The sequence below is a fragment of the Molothrus aeneus genome, chromosome 1 (assembly GCF_037042795.1).
Source record: "Molothrus aeneus isolate 106 chromosome 1, BPBGC_Maene_1.0, whole genome shotgun sequence".
Classification (NCBI taxonomy): domain Eukaryota; kingdom Metazoa; phylum Chordata; class Aves; order Passeriformes; family Icteridae; genus Molothrus; species Molothrus aeneus.
In genome coordinates this window covers 146,466,710-146,486,539 of record NC_089646.1, presented here as the reverse complement: position 1 = coordinate 146,486,539, position 19,830 = coordinate 146,466,710, and positions in this window count along the sequence as shown.

Here is a 19,830-nt window from a genome sequence, read left to right as displayed (position 1 = left end):
GTGCTGAATTTATTAGTTGCACTGTGTAAGTATTAGTGATCAAAAGAAGCTGAATGTGTTTTTCTGAAAATACCCAGGAAATGCAGTGTTAAAACTACTTGTGTTCACTTCGTACTTCACTGTAATTCCTCATGATGGGTATTGTTAACTTGTAGTGCCACAGTGAACTCTGTGTGGGTGTCAGTTCACTGCAGTTCACAGTGGAAGCTCTTGATATCCACTGTGAAGTTCTTCCTGCTGTATTTCAATTTGTGTTCAGTTCAAGGACTCCTTAAATAGTTATGTTTTAATGTTTAATTCTCAGTTCTCTTCTGGTTAATATTCATGACTTCAAAAAAAAAACCTCATGGCAGCAGTGAACATCTGTCTGCCTCTGTCATTTCTCATCACTGTGCTTGCATCAGGCATCTCAGGCTAAATTGCTTTGACTGACAGATGGACTGACTGACAAGATCTTGGCTCTGAACACGCACACACATGGGCATGCACACACAGGCTCCTTGGGCTCCATTCACTTTTCAGTATTTTTATGTGGTAGCTGAGGCCCTAAATACACTGAGTTTCAGTGGTGATGGTGGTTGTAGAGTGAGGAAGTCTTAAGGTGTGGGGGAAAAGAAGGAGGAAGCTCTTTGGCTGTTTGCTTCCTCACCCTCTTCCTTTCTTCTTTCTCCTCCTTCCTGTCTTGCTGGACTTTTTACTCAAGGTGCTCATGAAAGGTGCAATAGAAGTTCTGTGTGACTGGTAAATTAATGATGGAGGCTTGGGAAAATTGCAGTAAGTCTTGGTGATCTGCATGGCTTTGATTTGAAACTGGTGAATGAACACAAACAGTATTGTAAAAGTGTCTCTTCTAAATCCTGACTTTTCCATCAGGGAAATCCCATGAGGGTTTTTTAAAGTCATGCATATTGACCAGAAGAGAATTGAGAATTAAACATTAAATCCTAACTATTAAAGGGATTCTTGAACTGCACACAAATCTAAATACAGTAGGAAGAACTTCACAATGGAAGTCAACAGCCAGCATTCACAAATTTTCTGTTAGTTAAACAAGGATTTTAATTTTTCTTTGTTGTTGTTATTCTGGAGTATTGACAGCTGAAGAACAGTTCCTAGGAGGGTGATCTTATGTTGCTGCTAATAACAAGGAGGTAAATTTCAGGTGTCAGAAGGACTTGATGTATTATTGAAGATCTGCATCATTCCTTGTGTTCCCTATGTATGGACTTAGGAGGGGACCTCACACTTCAAAGAATGGTATCTTTTATTACTGTCCTCAAGAGAAACAGTTAAAGGCATTGACAGAAGCCAGCAGCCAATGTTCTTCAGCTTGTGATACTAGAAAAAATCCTGTTTATTTTCAGAGCTTTTAGTCTTTATGAAAACAATAGGGCTGTGCCATTAAGGAAGATTGGAGTATGCTCTCTACTTTTTTGTTTGAAAAGAAGAAAGGTTGGGAAAATAGCTGAAGAGGCTTCTTAATGAGTGTATGGCTTCAGTTTTGACTGAACTTTTCTAGAAATTGGCATCTTTCAAGCATGTAGTTGTACTGTCACCTGTAATGCCTCTGCCTTTTTCAATACCATGTTCAGAAATGAAAATCTGAACTCCTTTTATACAACATAATTACTGTGTAAGATGTTATGCAGGTATTTATAGTTGATAGTGAATCTAATAATGCACCAAGAGATGCTATTGTCATGTAGATTGGCATTTTTGTGATGATGTATATGGTAAAACAAAACAAGGTTGTGGAGAGTTTGTTCTCTTTGGGCAGGTAACATTGTAGTAACCTTCATTATTCCTTAAGAAGTATTAAAGAAAGCAACCAAAGAAATGGCTCATTGCAACTTAATGCTCAGCAGCCTAATTAGTCAAATACCATGTGCCTACCTCTGCATGAAATAGCCTATTTCTTTCCAATGTAAAATAGGAATTTTCAGTTTTGGAACAGCCTGAAGAGGCCTTTGTTGCAAATGACCACTGGCTTTTTAGTTATTTATTCTCAAAAGTAATGAAGGTCAGCATGGTATCCATAGTGACTGCATGGAGCTTCCTCGTTAATCTTGGCATGCTGCTGCAATAACGAAATTCGCTTACTAGTAACAATTTCTTGTGTTGCAGAGGGAAACCTTTCTTTGAAAACTGGATGTGAGTGGATTTCTGGAACTTGAGAAATCTTGAATACAGTAGTTTTTTTTCAGTTTTAAACACCTTGTCATAATTTCTGGTTGTATGAGTTGCTGTGGAGGTCTGAAGAGAGAACAAGCAACCTTGAATTGCTGAAGTTTATGTATAATCTGGCACTGGAAAACTTGTGACTTGAAAAATTATTTTCATTTGGAAGTGATAAAGACTGTTAAATGGGGAATATATCATTCTGCTTGCAGCTCTGTTAGTGGGAGGAAGGTGTTCTGCTATAAACTACAAAATTAAGGCTTCTAAGTAGTATGTGAATATGATCAAGCCAGAATGGTTGAATGCTCCCAAGTCCATGGCGTGAAATCAGAGCATTAGGAGAAAGTGCAACAACCAACTGACTGAAATGCTTTTAGTAAATACTTCAGTGTAAGGTACACTATTTCCTCTTTGAATATTATACAGTGTAAATACTAAATTTTAATATTATAAAGGTTCTTTTAACTTGGAGAAAAAAATTATTGCAGAATTGAATGCAAGTGTTGTGGGAGTTCTGATGGGAACTTGAGGATGGGGAGTGAAATGGTTCCATCCTGAGGTTGCTTTCCCTCTCATCCCATTTCTCTCCTTTAATGCTTACCCAAAGAGAGTAGGTTTGGTTAGGGTTTATTTTAATCAGTTGGTTGTAATAGAGCTTTAAACTGATCAGTCAGGATTTTGACCTTGAGGGTAAATATTTTCAGAATTCTGTCTAGTTTCTGTTTCTGGTACTTTTTCATTAAGAACATGGCTTGTTTTTGCTTCTCTCTTTAATTTTGCATAGAGCTGTATTTAAAACCATAAATATTTATGAGAGAATAGCCATTTTCAAAATTCATGGGAAAGTTCAAAGTGGAAGTCTGTTTTTGAGAGCTCCAGGAATGAGTCTATAGGGAAGTAAAGTCAATGTATCTTTAAAATAATAATTTTATGTCTATTTTAAATGTATAAATTAAATATATATTTACATAAATATAAAACAATATATAGATAAGAATTAGTCTATTTGAACCTAGAGATGTCTTAAAATGACTATTGAATTTGAGAATTTTTCATCTAGTTGCTACATTTAGAAATGTTAATTTAATGTAAGTTGTGTGTGAATGTAAAACTATTTTTGCTACTGAATGTAAAAACATGTTTTCTTCAATATTAGCTGCACAGTAATTGGCTGGGATGCTACAGAAGCTAGTCTTAAATCCTTTCTTTTTTTGTTTCCCTCTCCTAGAGGTGAGCAGCTGCTCTGCACCGAGGCCCTTGCAGTGATGTATCGTAGTCTGTTGCTGTAAACATCCCCGACTGGAAGCTGTACCAGCTCCAGCTTTCAGTCAGATGTTTGCTGCACCTGGCTATGCTTGGACAACAGCAGAAGGAGGAGCTGTCATGAATCCATATGTGCATTTATATTTGTCAAGCAGTGTTTCTACAGACAGAGATGAATTGCCTCCCTGTGAATTATCCTGGCTGGTAGGTGTGACCTCCTGAAATCTGATCTGAAATGGAGATCCAAAGCTGGTGCATGCTTTGCTCAAAGCTGAGTTCTCTGCTGCTTTGTGTTATAAATTACAGGATTAGCCTTCCTTGGAATGACAAGTGCTGGTGAACTATGCAGTTACCCATCAACCCTTCATTGCTTCATCAATGGTCTGTTTTAGCAGCTTCTCTTACTTTGGGCTGTGGGGACAAATTATTATCAATGCTGTCCAATACTTAGCAGGCCTCATATCTGCTGTGCCTTGCTTTTTGTTGTTTTCTCTGGAATTTTGTATTCCAAGTCTCCTTGTGAGAAGGTGGTGCTCCTAATTGTTAGCTGGGCATAACCCAAGACCAAAATAAAGGTTAAAAACATATCACCCAGTCTGTTTTTGCTGTTCTCCCAATCCACAGTGTATGGCCTTGTCTGTGGTGTGGTTTGTGCTGCCCCCACCATGGTTTGCTGTTCTTGGAAATAACAGCTTTTGAAAGTATTCCTTCAGAAGTCTTCACTGGTTCAGTTCCTGAACAACTTCAAACAGTCATGACATCAGGAACAGTATCTGCAGAAAAGCTTCAGCTTTCCACTTTTCTCCAGTGGGATCTGCACATGCTGTTGCCTGGATCTGGCCTGGGATTTCTTTCCTTCTTGGTTTCACTCTAGTCTTCTGTTTTTAAAGGGATGGCCAATGAGAGTAACTGCTGCTAATAGAAAAAATATTCTTGCAATAATCTAGCTCTCTGTCCTACCCTCTCAAATGTTATTTTTTTTTATTCCCTAACACTTAAATAAAATATTTTGTTGGATTTAAATGTTAGTATACCAAACCTAGGTATTTATTTGTTTAGCTTCACTATAGTGGCCCTGTAAAAGATGATTATGACCAAAAAGATAGATAAATTTAAAAAGTAAAATATTTTCTCCTTAACTTATCAGAATTAAAACTTGGAGGATTTCTTAGTCCTGGGAAAACTGGACTAATAAGCATTGGAAAGGTGATAATTTTGAAGCTGTCAGTGAATGACCAAAGGTGAACCAAGGACAGCCATTTTTCTGTGATGGTCCCATTACTGTAACCCTTTTGTTCCTTACCCTGTGTCGTGTCTGGTGACACAGGAACATGTGGTGATAGAAGGTTGTGAACTTATTTACTGATCTAATTCATTGCTAGCACCTCTACAAAGATTTTTAAGCAACTTGCACACCTAATATAACCTCAGTTTAAATAGCTTTTTTTAAAATAACAGTCTTACTTGGTTTGATAAATCATGGCTGTCTATTTATAAAAGGGTCTTTGATGCAGAAGCTACAAAGCTTGATGCCTTAAAAAATGCTGGTAGTTGTTTTCTAAGCTTTCTTTGCTGTAAACATTTAGCATTTCCTAGTTCTAGACAGTATTTGGACTTAGAAGAAAGGAAATTGTTTCTGTTAACAAACTTCTTAGTTCAAAGTAAATGTATTATAATGAATCTAGTGTTCATTTTGGTTAGTGCTGTCTTTGCCATTCCACATGCCACATAAGTGCTGCTTTTGGTTTTTAATAAGCCTAGTTCATGTGCAGTTTGTCAGTCCAGTCTTGTGGAATTGAACTTGTGCATACCTTCATATTGTACTGGTGTCTAATCCATGTACTCAAACAGAGCTGTCATATGTCAGCACTTGAAAATAATTTGAAGTAGCTTGTAACTGCAATAAATAAATAAATTTTAAATAAATTTTAAAATCCACACTGTATTTTTGCTTGAGTTTTTGTGGGGTTTTTTTTGTTTGTTTTTGGTTTTTTTGGTTTGGTTTGGTTTGGTTTTTTTGCCAAGTGTTTGAAGTGAAAGGATCTGCTTTCTCCAGTCATGAAATACCAAGTCCTAACATCTTAACATGTCTCAAATGTGGCTGTTGTTTGCAGCTGAAGAAGGTGGATATTGTAGTATTGTCCAAATGTATATTTATGCCATGATCCCAGGTAAGCTTTGCAGTACTGGGATGTCTGGGAAGGGATGATGGGGATTTGGCCTGGCAGCTGTGCAGTTCTGGTGGGGATGAGGAGTTGAAGCAACTGTTGCAGAATGAGGCAGGACAGGCTCACAAACACAGCAGTGAAATTTGACAACAGAGGAGGCAGATTTGGCACATCAGCCTGATCCCCAGCAAGCAAATGAGCTCATCTTGTTCGTGTGAAGCCAGTGTTGTGTGACATTGATCAGCTCCTGGTGTTTTGCAGTAGAGGATGAAAATCAGGCTGGGGATCCAGAGTGACACAGGGGCCACACAGCTACGGTGTGGCTGGCATGAGCTGTATGTGCAGGTGCAAGTACAGCTGCCTTTGCTGATAAAAGCTTGTGATGAATACCAAGGCTGACCCTTGCTGAGCAGGTGGAGTACCTGTGAAGTCCAGTGTTTGGTTTGCCTGTGGTATTCCTCTTGGCACTTTCTGTGACCATTTGTGAGCAATACCCCAAAGTCCTTGGTGACTCCAAAGGCAGTCCTTTGTCCTTTGCATTGGCCTGCTTGAGTGCTGTCTTTCCTTGCTTGGAACTCACAGCTGCATTCAGCAGAATTGCTTGAGCTCATGTTTTCCTTCATACAAAGAACAACTGTTAAAATATTTGGAGGGCCTTCCCCCTCCTCTATGCATGAAATAATCTGCATCTGTGATTCCTTTTACCCAATAAAGCTGCAAACACCTGTTCAGAGAAGAACTTGGAGAAGGCTGAGGCTCGGCCTCTTGACTGATTGGGTTCATCAGAATTTTACTGCACTGCTAAGGTCTTGTTTGTTCAAGACTGGACATCACATTAAGCACACCTGTAAAATACAAGTTCAGATGCTGAGGCTGAGGAATGTTTTGCCCTTCTGCTATATAAAATGACTTGTATTTCTGAGTAGCTGAAACTGGAGGTGAAAATAAGAATGAAAATAATTGAAATAGTAGAATTGCCTTAAAAAAGTTCCAGAGGAGAAATGGGAATTATTTTAAGAACATAAAAATAAGATGCACAAATGTTGCAACAAATGCTGTAAAATTTAGCATGCTAAGAAAACTGGAAATATAAACAAAGAGTTGTTTTTGCATAGAATTCGAGATGGGCATTTTTGAGGACTCCTAGTTTGTACCACCCCATTTATCTCCCATACATATTTTAGAGTTCAGTTTCAGTTTTAAAAAGTGGGATTTCTAGAACTGTACTGAACATCAAGGGCCTTGGCATGTAAGTGAAATAGCATGCTCTTCTACAGGGGCTGTGAAAGAGAAACATCCTATTTTTGCTTTTGGATCTCTACAACATCAGGGACTGCACATGGCTATTACTGTGTTCTGATATTCAGAAGATTAAATGTTAAAATGCACGGATTGACTTCATAATGTTAGTGAAGGGTAATAAGAATTGCATGTACTGTATGAGTGGTGCAAATCCATACACCAGAGTATGTCTGTGCAGGTTTATTTTTTGATATCCTGAAAGGCACTGCTGAATTTGTGTAGTTAGCTAATTTTTAGTTCCTATAAACATCCTACACTCAGCTCTAATAAGTGGTGGGGCTGGGGGGTGGGTGTTTAATTCAACTGATTTGGAAAGGCAGCTTTCCTCAATGACCAAGTGACATTGGCAAGCAGGGAATCCTATTTTTCAGTAGTATTTAGTATTGTAAGCACTAACTTCTATGGAAGCAGTATGTATTTCTAGAAATCTCTTCATACTGAAATTACGATTCTGACTGTATAAAGGCCTACAAGTTTGTTGGGAAACAGGCTTTAACTGATGGGGTCTGTATCTTTCTAATTGCAAATAAACTGTAACAATATATCTTTGCTTGAAAAGCAATGTCTCATACAAGGATGACAGAAATAATCTAAAACCTTATCTTGAATGTTCAGTTCTCAGTTGCAGCAGTGATTTATTGCTTATTATCTACTTGATCATTGTCAAAGGAGGAATAGACTTACAGGATGCTGTAAAATCAATTCCCAAACCAAGAGATCATTCAAGTAGTCAAACTACTAAGCTTTAACAATTTCTGTTGCCCTTTTATCTTAAAAAATGATAAATATCTTTGATAGGGGAAATCTGCATAGGAGAAAAAAGAAGACAAGGATCTCTTGTTTTCCTAGTAACTCTTCTACCATGTCTTAGAATCACTGATGATTCTGCTGATGGGTGTGTTGTTAAATTAAGTATGGCTTCAGCATTTGGGCATTCTTAGGTACCAAAAAATTTAAAGAACTTAAATATTTTTATTCAAATGGAAGAAGGGGATACATGGAATTCCTCATCTTCATAAAGTATAAACAGGCTTCTTGAGGATCACTTTTACAATCTGGTATCCTTGTTAATACTTGAAAGGCTCAGACACTAAAATCTAATATTTTTTACTTATGAGGCCAAATACACTATAAAAATCAGTAAGAGGATTTGTCCTCATTTAAATTCACACACATGAGCCTCATTTTGCTATAATTGAACGTTTTGTTGTGCTTCTATTTTTGCTTACAAACTGAAGAGGTCTTTTAATATGTAGAAGTCCTTGTGGGCAGGTGTTATGCAATACATAGCACTGGAGGAATTGCATGGAAGAGATAACATCAAATCCTGTATCTGAACATCACCCCTGTCTGTGTGAAAACTGCAGTGCAACCATGTGTTTGCTGTGTATGCACTTCTGCATGGACAAAACCGTTCTTCTGGATTTTTATTCAGTGCATCTGTTTAACAAAAACACATATCTCCAGCTGGGATGAACTAGGGAAGAATGAGGGATGCAAGTTCTCCTCCTCAGGAGAGATGATGTAATTAAAAACAATCTTATCTCCAGAAAGAATCTGCATGTCTGTCTATTCTATTCCATTCCCAGAATCAGTGCCTCGTGGTGTCCCTGACTCTGCCTGAGAGAATTTTCCTCAGGTTCTGCTGTCTTTGCTTCACCCATCCTGCCATGGGTTGCCAGGCTCTGGGAATGCTGGGTTTGACAGCTGTGCTGAAGCAGGAGGAAAGTGCCAAGACAGAAGGATTTCCCTGTGAGGCTGTGACATCTTGCAGCTTTGCTGTCACTCGTTATGTGGTGGTGAATGCTGACTCACACTCTTGACCCATCCCACTGTGATTCCTGCCTTGCTCCCAGGAAGGAGCAGGCTGTGTGACCAGCACAGCTCTCTGGTGTCACGGGGAGCAGTGAAATGCTTTCGCTGTCCTTCCTCAGACTGGATCCATGTCCTTGCTTGGTGCACTGTGTGCACCACTGGCACATGGAGCCATGCACTAGTACAGTGACAAGAACAGAAAAAAAAAAGGTTGATGGCAAGAAGGAATCCTCAAATCAACAGTTACTGCCAATCAAAATATCTGAGATTCATCTTTTCAGCCAGTGTCTCTGTGTGGAGCTAATTTCCTTGGTAGCATGGACCATGAGTAAACATTCTGAGCAGATCAAATGTGGAGACATATTTGGTATTTCAGCAGGTTTTTTGGGGGTTTTTTTGGTTTTTTTTTTTGGTTTTTTTTTAATGCATTTGAAATCTAGAATTCATATTGCAGAAACTCAAGTATGATCCAATTAGACACTGTTGTTCTATTAAAGAACAGTTCTGACTGCTTTTGATGCAGCGCTTAAAAACTCATTAGGAATGAAATGTAAATATAGTAAACCAATGAGCCTGCTGAAGCTTTCATTAATGTAAGTATTTGAATAGTTGAGTTTTTCAAGAGTGAGAGTTCTTTGTGGTTCCAGGTTTGTGGATTTTGTTTAGCTACTCCTTGGTTACATAGGCAGTAGAGTAGGTTATAATGATACTTTATCAAATAATTTCAAATAGTTTGGCTTCTCCTAAGGGAGCAAACACACACACTGAAGAGTGTCAGGACCAGTATTTGGCAGGGGGAAGAAGGAGTTGTTTGTTTTTGGTTTTTTTTAAGTGAGGATTTCATAGGGGAATGAGTACTGTGCCTGTGTGTACCCTTCTTGCTTGGCTGCACTTGTGAATGCTGACTTATTTTCTGTTTTGTGAAAATCTTCATTTGAGAATCAGACACTGATTTGGGTACTGCTCCTTCTTGTTGAGATAATGTTTGGCATTCTGGTTTGTGCTAAACTAAAACTAAACTTCTAGATTCCAAGCATAAAATAACCCTGCAGAATTTGACACATTGTTTTAAATAGTGTAGTTCACTTTTTTCTTCCATTTTGTTGATGCTTTCTAGGTAAACAGTGATAATTCTATGGTGCCAGTGATAGCCTAAACCAAAATAGGATAAATATCTTGGGCAAAGATTGAGTGTGAATGATTTATAAGATTGTCTGGAAGTTTTTTATAGATACGACATCAATGGTAAGTCACTTAAAAATTAAATTTCTCTTGAAAAACCCAGGGGCATAGTTAATGTGGATTTTTTCACAGCAATTTTGAAAATACATTTATTCATATGTTTTATTCTTCCTGGATTTGTCTTCTGCTAAAAATACAAGTATTGCAATAGATGTTTATTGATATTTGCTTTACTTGTCTGTTGTGTTTACTAAGACTCTTCCAAAATTCAGCTCACTTCCTTTTAACCATGCCAGCTGGTTCTGACCAGCTTAATTCATGCTTTATAGAGGTTCTGTGTCTGGGGAGAGTAAAGGCAAAGTTAAACTGCCTAAAGCTTGAAATTAAAACGTGATTTTATAGTAGGTGAGTATGAGTAGTGAGGGTCTTAGCTGTGGCATTGGGTTTTCTCTTTCTGCTAAGGAGCAGCAGATCCCTCACTTGTCCACCTTTGCAGCCAAGGAAAGCCTGATCCACGGAACAGTACATGGGCCCTGGAAGCAGAATGAAGGAAATGCAGTTTATGTCAGTCAGAATTGTTTGTTGTCTGATAACGTCACTGTCTCAGCAGGGAAATAATTTCCTGTAAACAATATTGCTTTATCTGAAAAATCTGCTATTTTAATAAAGTGAAAAATTATTTTTCCAAGCTTCACAGAAGCCTTATCTTTGTCTGACAGGAAAAAGGGAAGTGGCAGGGATGAAAGATGCTTTGTGAACTGAGCTCTGTTTACTTAAGGCTATGGAAAACATGCTGAAAGCATATACATTAAGTGCATAGCTTAATGCATTTTTTTAATAAACACATTTCCCCACATATTATTAAATCAGTTGAATTGACTAACTACCATGTAGTGGAAAATGAAATCTGTTAACCATCTCTTTTTCTGGAGATGTTTCACACTTATTCTAAAGAATTTATAAGATAGCAAGTCTGTAGCCTGGATCACAGTCCAGTGTTGGCAGTCCACAGAAGCTTTTTAACTGTGTGTGATGTCCCAGTAGACATGAAGTCTCGTTCATCCCATGAACTGCCTGCCATAGCTGCTGTGGGCTGCTTCCTGCCTGTAATGGAGCCATAACACACCCAGGATTTCCACTGTCACAGCTGCTCTGGTTCTCCAGGCAGAGGCACTTCTTGGAAGCATCCCACACCGAGGGGTTGACACTGGTCTGTCTCTGTCAGCTGGAAACACAAACTTTGTACCTTCGGAGATGTGTTAATGAAATCTGGCTTCTGCTATGAAACAAAGAAATACCCCCGACCCCTTCCGGCTTAAATTGCTCTTAGAAAAAAGCTGGTGTTATAGGATAGAGGCAGGAAAGCAAGAAGCAAACGCTGGCTTATCAAAAGATGGAATCTTTGAGGGGCAAAGGAGAGGGAAAATAATTTTGTAGAGTTTTCAGATGAGAGGCACTAGTGTGTATGTTGGTTCTTTCTGTTCTGCAGGAATTTCAACAGTGATGTTACATCTCCCACTAGTAAATGTATTTATATCTGCATTTAGCTCAGGCATCCTCACATCAGAAAACTTAGTGAAAACTAAATTAAGAAGTTGTGAGGAATCTTTTCTATGTTCTTTATGCTATGATGCTTCTTGGTCAACTAAATTGATAGGTGTTTTGTAGGTTTTTGAAGCAGAAATTTCCCAGATTTCCCCTTTCTGAACTTTTTTGACTTGTTGCTATATAAAGTTTTTTCCTATTTGGAATCAGTGCATTTAGGAAATGGAAAATTTAGCCACTTCACATGCTTAGTAAAGAAAATAAATATTTAAATAATCTTGGATGGTGTTTCATGGTAAGAGTAAAGGTTTTGATATAGTTTTTCTTTTTTTTTAATACTAGAAAAACCAATTGCATGTTGAACAATCAGAAATAGTTTTCATACAGATGTTCATCTTAAAACCGTTTTTTTCTATTTATTTAGATTGCTTAAAGTGCAGATGTAAGGTATTGTAGCATAAAAACTGTGTGTATATATATTTATACACACACACACATATATATACACATATATATATACTATATATATATACACATACATATATATATATATATATATATAGCAGTGTAAGAACAATCAAGATCTAGTGAAGTTTTTCCCACGGCAATGCTGATAAGAATGTTTGCTTATTAATGCTTCAACTGATAAGGCAGTAGTTAATATTGTGGGATGCAGAATGAAGGCTGCCATTCCTTCCATCAAAAACATCCTTTTTGATGTAGAAGCCATTTTAATTAAACATCCATGTGTGCTGCTGTGTGACAGTGACCATGTCGAGCATTGCACTGTGCCAGGCTCTGACCTTTCACTGGCTGCTCTGGTTCTGGAGCTCTTGCAGACATGGCCTGCATGCATGGGAACCACAAGGGATGTCAAGGTTCTGCTGGTCCTTGGCTGGATGTCCTCCAGTGTGTCCAGATGGGATATTAAGAAATCCTAGAAGACCAAACTTCCCTGAATTTTTGTTTGAGCTGCAGCATTTCTGCTAGAAAAACAGGTAAGTAAGGTCACACTAAAGTAACAACTTCCAATGGCTTGATCTCAATGACAGCTCACATCTGTTAATTGCATTTGATGGTTGTTTTTGTGGCAGAGTAGTGCTGCTGATGTGGGACCGTGTAATCTATCTAAAATTGTTGTGACTGAAAGGCAGATTCTGACTCCATAAAATTCCATAACATCTGACTTCACTGATTTCTAAGGTGTTTTTTTTTCTGGCTCTCATTAATATGAATGAGATTATAATCAGGCTTCAGTTATGGTTCAGAATAGATCAGAAGATAATAAATATGAGCAAATGTAAACTGTCATAAAGCATGTGAAGTGTCCACAATACATGCATGAGTTTAATCATAAATGAGTTTTGCAAAATTGATGGCTGAGCTGTAACAGGGATGAGTAATTTCTCAGCAGAGTTTCCTTGTATGAACATAAAACCAGAACTCATATAGTTTTATTGGATGTTTAAGTAGTGGTGTCTGTGTTACAAAAATAACCAAGCCCAAACCCTTGCCATGGTGTGCTAACGAAAGGAGACTGAGCAGATGGTTTTTAGGGACTGCACTTCACGTGTTATGCAACTGTGCTGTTCTTCCAGAGAAAGAGAAGTGAAGCAGAAAGAAGTCTAGCTAAACCTTTAATGCTTAAACTTCTATTCATTGTTAACACAGAAAATGACTGAAGAAATCTCCAAAAATAGAGAGAGTATTCAGGTGTGCAAGCTACAAAGTTTGTTTGCTTTTACCCTCCAATTTGAACAATTATCTCATTAGAGCAGCAGACTTACAAATTAAGCATCCTCAACATGTTTTTATCAAAGGAGGAAGGGAAAAGGAATAATAAATCATTCTTGAATGAGGAAAAACCTTGTAGCATGGCCAAGAGAACAATGCCAGACAGAATACAGAGTTGTTTGGGTTTGAGATACTGCCCAATGAAACCTGAAGATGAGAGCTTATACTGGAGGAGTAATAAAAAAAGAAATTCAAACAGCTTATTCCAATTAAGGAGTATAGCTGGAGTCTGTCAGCCCTAGTAAATGGTATTTAGAGAAGTGAAGTCACCTTCTGTTACACAGACTGCCTGTAGAATATACAATTCGGCGTTGTTATCACATTTCAGTAGCTGGAGTATTCAAAAGATAAGCAGTATTAGTGATTTTTAGGAAAACTGTAAAACTGAAAATGTTCCTTAAAACATTTTGTGGTGCAATCTCTATACTACTTTCAAAATTCCTCTGTAAGAGAGAAGGGAAGGAGGGGTTGGTTAAAATACCCACAAACACTGTGCAGTGCATGTGTTTTCCTCCTTGTAAGGAGCAAAGAATGAATAGTTGGTGACTGGACATTTTGTCAGTCAAGCAATATTACTCTGAAAAAAGATGTATTTACAGCTTTTCCCTGTCAATGGATTTTCATTCTATCAGCACCATTTATTATGTCAACGAGGGAAGTATTGGGCTGTGATAATGTGGAAGATGCAGAGATTAATGAGTAAATCAATGCTATCAATATGGCACAGATCCCTTAGGGTTTTTTCATAAGTAGGAATGTGCTGCTTTATAGAGTTTTGTTTATATGGTCACAGTGGTCTTATCAACCTCCTTCTATAGTCACTGGGGAATTCTGGATGCTTCTGACCTTCCAGAAGCTATAGGCAGACAGACCAAGCTCATGGCATCACAGAGGGTTTGGAAGGGACCTTAAAGGTCATCTAGTTCCAAGCCTCCTACTTTTATCCAATCCATCCATCCATCCATCCATCCATCCATCCATCCATCCATCCATCCATCCATCCAATTCATGTCTCTCCAATTTGGAGACAAGGATGTTGTGTGGGACAGTCTCCAATGCTTTTCCATTTCCATAAGTCCAGGTAAATTATGTCAGTAGGTAGTGGTGGTGGTGGTTCTCATTTTTCTGGGAGGGTACTTAATGTATTAAGTATTTAAATGATAATCTTGCAGAAAATTGATGAAGATTGAGAATTGTACAGCAATCTGCTGAAGTCAAACATATGATACAATGTCTAACCAAATTACCATCACACAAATCATGGAGTAGCTGTCAGATTTGTATCGTTTGGGCATATCATGCTTGTCAAATTCCTCCTGTAGAGCTAATAAATCAAACCCAGCATGATTGGTGCTGCTTTTCCTCTCTGTTCCACTATCCTATAAATAGCTCCCTGCTCCATGAGAGCAGTGGCAACTTTCCCAGCAGAAATAGGATAACAAAGATGTCTATCCTCTACACCTCTTTTCGTGTCTTTTTCAGTACCACATAGTGGTGTGGAGAATATTCCATTTGTACTATGAATTTACTTTTTTATTTGGTGTGTATATATATATTTCCTCTTGCCCTGAATTACAGTAAAGGTGAAAAGAATGAAATCAAGAGTGCTGTTTGGATATTGTGCTGCACTTTTTATACATAAACATAAATATAAATAATCTTCTGTTTTGACAGTCCTACATTTTGAAAAGCTTAAGGCAAAGTTTGCGTTCTCACATGCATTTCTATCTCAGTCCAGCTGCACAGTGTTCATCTTGTACTAGACTGAAGAAACAGCACATAATAGCATTTCTTAACTTTCATTTTTCTAATTTATTTCTTGTCTTATAGGTCCCTGTGTAAGAAAACAACCCCCAATCCAAAAGTACTTAAAAGAACAAGGAAAACTGTCATTTAAACCTGCACAGTGTTCCAGCCTGTGCTGCTGTCTCCAGCTAGTCTGACACCACCTACCAAAGGAAAAACATGCTGTACAGTTGTAATAGGATTAACCAGAATAAACCTGCAAGCAGAAATGTGATTAATACAGGGTATTTCTGAGTCCTGCAGTGACTATATTGCTACAGTGAGAAAACCAGAGTCTTTATTAGAAGCATTTTCAGTATGTATATATTTTTCTGAAGATATTTATAATTGTTGCCTTTCTCTCAGGCCTGCAGGAGATAATTTTTAAATTAACTGTGCAGTGTAATCAGTATCAGTAGACTATACAATCCTGAGATGTCAAGAATTATGATAAGCCTCATACTAAGCTCTGGAGAGATTTGTAACTGTGTAGTTTGCAATGCCCCATTTTTATTAGCATTTTCATTATAAAGTTGTTACTGGAAGCATAAAGTTAATGTTCTGTAACAAGAAAACAGCAATTATGCAGTCCTAAACAAGAACTCCACATTAAACATGGCAGATAAAAATAACAAGCAGATACAGTTACTGCAGACAGATAATGTGGAAAAAAATAATGTAGCATTTACAGGAAGGCAATGGTAACTTTTTTTTCCTTAAGCATAGAGCTGATTGCCAAACAACCCCCTATAATTTCTGAGCATTCATCTTTGCATTTTCAAGTAGAACTTCCAAAAGTGCAGAGCATAAGCTCAAACTGTTTTCCCTTTGAAATCAATGAGAAAATAAAAATCTGATGATAATATATGTGCTAATTAACTTAAAAAAAATTTATTAAACCTGTGTAGCTTTTGAGAATGCTCTTTTCTGTGTCCTCCCCCAGAATCTATATTAAATGGATACTGCTGATTACCTCCACAGCTGTAAATATAGCTCAAGTTTTCCCTTAGTGGAAAAACAGTTTACAAAACCCAGGAAGAAGTGCTTAATTACTTAACAAAGTTTAGTCTTTGCTCTCACTAAACAATGGTCCCTTTTCTTTTAAAAATAATGCAACACGTCCATGGGGCCGGATGGGATCCACCCCAGGGCTGTGACAGAATGGAGGAAGAGCTCGGCCTGGCACTCTCCATCATTTATCAGCAGTCCTGGCTACGTGGGGAGCTCTCAGATGACTTCAGCTTGGCAAATGCAACACCCATGAAGGGCTGGCAGGAGGATGTGGGGATTACAGCCTGACCATGGTGCCAGGGGAAGTCATGGTGCAAGTCATTGTGTGTCACCGCATAAGGAACAATCAGGGCATCAGTCCCACCAGCAGGGGGTCATGCAAGGCCTGGTCATCCAAACCTGCTTGACCTTCTATGACCAGGTGACAATGTAGTGGGTGAGGGAAAGGCTGTGGGTGTTGTCTACCTGCACTTCAGCAAAGCCTTTGACACCTCTTCCCACAGCATTCTCCAGGAGAAACTGCACAGCTTGGGCAGGTGCACTCTTTGCTGGCTAAAACCTGGCTGAATGGCCGAGCCCAGAGTGGTGGTGAATGGTGACACAGCCAGTTGGTGGCCGGTCACCAGTGGTGTTTCCCAGGGCTCAGACTTGGTCCAGCCCTGATTAGGATCTTTATTGATGAGCTGGATGAGGGGATTAAATGTACCTTCATGAAGGTACACCAAAGGACATTAAGGACACCAAACACTGTGGGTAAGGACATTAAGGACATACATACATTAAAGGTAAGAGAAGGAGTGTGGTCTGCTGGAGGTAGGAAGGTCCTGCAGAGGGATCTGGACAGGCTGGATTGACGGGCCCAGACCAGTTGTATGAGGTTCAATAAGGCCAAATGCTGGGTCCTGCCCTTGTGTCCCAACAAACCCTGCAGTGTCCCAGGCTGGGGACAGAGTGGCTGGAAAGTTTCCCAGTGGGAAAGGCCCTGGGAGTGCTGGCCAACAGCAGCTAAACATGAGCCCGTGTGTGCCCAGGTGAGCAAGAAGGCTGGTGGCCTCCTGGCCTTGTGTGTCAGCACTGGTGTGGCCAGCAGGACCAGGGCACTGGCTGTCCCAGGCCACTGGCTGTCCCACTGCACTCGGCACAGGTGAGGACACACCTCAGGTTCCATGTCCCTCACTACAAGACAGGGATTGAGGTGCAGGAGTGTGCCCAGATAAGAGCAGTGGAGCTGGGGAAGGATCTGGAGCACAAATCTGATGAGGAGCAGCAGAGGGAGCTGGGGATGCTCAGCCTGGAGAAAAGGAGCCTCGGGGGCACTTAATTGCTCTCTACAGCCTCCTGAAAGGAGGGTGTATCCAGAGGGGAGTTGGCCTTTTCTCCCAAGTAACAAAGGACAGGAGGTAAAGGCCTCAAGTTCCACCAGGGAAAGTTTAGGTATGGTATTATTGGATATTCACAGAAAGGGTTGTCATGCATTGGATCTGCCCAGGGAATTGTTTGCAAGCAAGCACAGGAAACTCAAATGTAGTAGAGTGTATGTCTATTGTATAATTAGTAAAAAACACAGACACATGTTTTGGGCTTTTTCCATTCTAAAGCAAGTGCACACAAAGTTGGAGATTTTTATTTTACACCGTTTCTTACAATACTTAGCTTGTTATACCTGTGTTCTGCTCTCTTGTTAGAATGCTTTATGCACTCTACTTCATAAAATGCTAAAGAATTTTTGTCTTAAAATACTGGTATATAATAAAAATCAGTCAGGTTGGAAATTCAAGCACTGCAAGGTCATTAAGTGTCTAAATCAAGGCTGTTGGCATATATCTGTTTTTATCCTCTGTTGGTATTTTTTGTTGCAGATCCTTCGGTCACACTCACATAATTCACTGCTTTCTCTCACTGGACAACTGCCTCATTTAGCCAGTTATTGTATCTTCCCTCTACAGAGCTTTGCCTCATTCTGGTTTGGGTGCTTATGGGACATTTATTGATTTGCTATTTCAACAAAAATTACTTTACTTTCTGAAATGCTCATGGGGAAATAAAAAAGCAAAGTGACACACTGAAGTTTAGGGTAAAGCCTCCCTAACTGAATATCTTCAATATATATGACATATATATGACATCTAGGATAAGAGGAATTTAAAAGTAATTATCACATTTCAGCACAGATGCTAAAATTTTCAACTATAGAAATACGTAAAGCTTTTCAAAGCACATTGCAAATGCCACAGGGAGGAAGCAGAAAAGGAGGAACATGCTGGTGAATGCTGGTTTTATATCATAAATGAACTCAAGAAAAAAATCTGTTCCTAATCTCCCTTCTTAAAACCTCATGTTTACCTCTCAACAATTTCCAGCTTCTGTAACAAACCAGGCAGAGTCTTGTGCTACACATGAGCCCCTGTGCTGTGTAGCCCTCATTCATATCTAGGTCAGGTACGTCAGCAACGCTGAATGAGTCAGAGATTCTGAACAAATGCAGTGTATGACTGTGGGATGTGAAAGATTCCCAGAAATAGCTTATGCAAATGGAAATGAAAACTGCACAAAGCAGTACTAATTCTAACTTTTGATTGATTTTATCACCTTAATTCTGTGGGGCTGCTCTAATGGAACAGCCAAGCAAGCTGCACTCTCATTTCACACTTGGGAATACACATCTTCAGTGAAATGCTTTTCCTATTTGTGAATAAAGCCATATAACTGGGAAAAGGAGAAGTCAGCATCTGCTGTGCCCTCAATAAGGGCATCCACACTCTGTTCATGGATTCCAGCTCCAGATGCAGGCTGAAGCCCTGTGCAAGACTGAACTTGCTCTGTATTTGAACTTGCATTCTCTAGCACTTGGTAGAGATTACTGTTGTTATTGTTGTTATTATTACTATACAATAGTTGGTTCAGGAGAAGCCAACTCATACCAGCCAGGCATGGAGGCTATGAGAAGGAGCTACTCAGTGGGTGAAGAGAAGGAACTGGGAGCTGTATTTGATAAGCACTTGTGTGTGCAGGAGCTTATCTGCAAGTGGCTAGAGAGACATCAGGGGTGAGAGAGAAAGTGCAGAAAGCATCTGGAAAGAGCACTTGAGAAAAACAGGAAAGATATTCCTGTGAATGAAAACTGGGACTGGGACCTGAAAAACAACAAAAGAGGTCAGGCAAGGGGATGTGCAGGAGGGACAGGGAAAGCAGGGTGGTGTGGGCCTTGAGTTTTGTCAATAAGGAAACTGTGACAGAATGAGATGAACAGACTGGGATCAGGCTCCTGCTTGAGACAGGATCTGTTCATGGAATCACAGAATATCCTGAGCTGGAAGGGACCATCAAGGGTCACTGAAGCCCAGGTCCTGCACAGGAAGCCCCAGGAATCCCTGCCCTCCGTGCCAAGAGGGCCTCACAACCAGTGCTGGTGATTGCAGTGCCTGGATCTGTGTTGTATGTGGTGAAACTGAACTCTGCTGGTGATGAGTTATGTGGTTTTTGACATGATGCCACTTTGAAGAACTTGAGGGTACCCTCCATAAGGGCATTTTTATTTAAGCTGTGAAATTGTTTATTCAGAGCTGCAAAAACTTTACTTCATGTGGCTCTGTGACCTGGCCAGGCACCTCAACGGTGACAGCTTTTCTTTCTTTTCTGACATCCAACAGACAGACCCCTCCAAACATTTTGACTGGGCCAGGCAGCAAAGCTCAGCAATTCCAACTCTGATTTCTTGTCTTAGGTGAAGAACAAGCCTTTATTAATGTAGCCTTTTAAACAGGCTTGTGATTGTGCAAAGCAGAAC